The sequence below is a fragment of the Sturnira hondurensis genome, unplaced genomic scaffold (genome assembly GCF_014824575.4).
Source record: "Sturnira hondurensis isolate 20B ecotype Veracruz unplaced genomic scaffold, ASM1482457v3 Scaffold0025598, whole genome shotgun sequence".
NCBI classification, from domain to species: Eukaryota; Metazoa; Chordata; class Mammalia; order Chiroptera; family Phyllostomidae; genus Sturnira; species Sturnira hondurensis.
In genome coordinates, this window is record NW_028098229.1 from 460,674 (window position 1) to 462,356 (window position 1,683).

A 1,683-nucleotide genomic window follows, 5' to 3' on the forward strand; every position below is an offset into this window, starting at 1 on the left:
CTTGGAAGCTCTATATTTGTCCTTCTATCTTGATTGAGATCCTTGCTGGGCAAAGTAGCCTTGGTCGCAGGCCTCTGTTTCTCATTACTTGGAATATTTCTTGGCATTCTCTTCTTGCTTGGAATGTTTCCATTGAGAAGTCAGTAACCAACCTTATTGGGACCCCCTTGTATGTTACTACCTTTTTCTCCCTTGCTGCCTTCAGGATTCTCTTTGTCTTGGACTTTTGCCATTTTAATGATGATGTGTCTTGCAGTAGGCCTCTTTCGGTTCTACCTGCTTGGGACTCTCTGCGATTTCTTGCATTCGTGTGACTTTATCTCTCCTCAACTTAGGAAAATTTTCCGTTATTACTCTTTCAAGTAGGTTTTCTATCCCTTGTTCTTCTTCTCCTTCTGGTATTCCTATTATTTGGATATTATTACATTTCATATTGTCTTGCATTTCTCTTAAACTCTCCTCATGTTTTTCTGATTCTCTTTTCCATTACTTGGTCCGTCTGGGAGATTCTTTCTACCCTGTCTTTGATCTCGCTTATGTGGTCTTCTCTCTCATCGATCCTACTTTTTATACCTTCTACTGTGTTCTTCAGTTCAGAAATTGTATTCTTCATTTCCTCTTGGCTTTTGCTGATGGTTTCTATTTCCTTTTTCATGTTGGTATAATTTGCAGAGAGTTCATTGTAGCTCCCCTGCAGTTTCTGGTAGCTCGTGGTAAGCTCTTTTTTGAATTCCCTATCTGATAGTTGACTTGCCTCTATTTCATCTAACATTCTTTCTGAGACTTCCTCCTTTTCTTTCATTTCGGGATTTTTGCTTTGTCTTCCCATTGTTTGTGTTGCTCTTCTTGTTGCCCTCAGCCTCTTAAATTGGTCTGTTCTGGTGCCCTGGGTTTATGGTGTGAACTTCTGTAGTAGGATGCCTGTGAAATTCAGTGGTGCAGTCTCCTGCAGGTATCTTCATGCTCTCTGCTTCTACCAACTCCTCTTGTTGGTTTCCAGCTGGCCAAACCTTTTCTTCTCGTGTCACTAGCTTCAGCAGTCTAAGGGGCTATTAGTGTGGCCTTTCTCATGTCTCGGTGAACTCAACTGGTCTCGCTAGTGCCCTCCCACGATCCAGACTGGCGCCACTCTCCAGCACCCCGCTGAGAGTAGGTTTTTCCCAAGCCTTCCCAGCCCTGGCCTGGCGTGAGGGCATACACTCCCAGCCAGGCTTTCCTGGTTTCAGGCTTGGGCTTGGACCTTTACCAGTGCTGTGGCTGAATACACAGGGCAACTCACAATTCTTCCAAGCTGGCAGCCACAGCCTGAGTCTAGGTGCTTCTCAGTCTGTGCTGGCTGGGTTGGGAGGGAGCTGGCGACTGGTTCCCTTCTAGGAACCCTGCCAGCAGCCCACAGGTCCTCGAGATTGTGGGAGCGCCGGCTCAGGTCCCGCACTACGGCTCAGGTCCCACACACGGGCGGCTCTCAGTTCCCTAAGCTGGGAACCGCAGCCTGACTCCATGGGTTATCAGAGTTCTCTTGTTTGTTTCCCAATGCCCACTCCTCTCTCTGCCACTGCAGGCAAACCGATCTCTCTTGGTGTTATCCAATCTGTGCCCTGCTGGATAGGGAGGGTGCCAGTGACTAGTTGTCTCCCAGGGTTGTTGTTGCCCGCCCTCGCCTCTCAGAGACCAAGGCGGCCC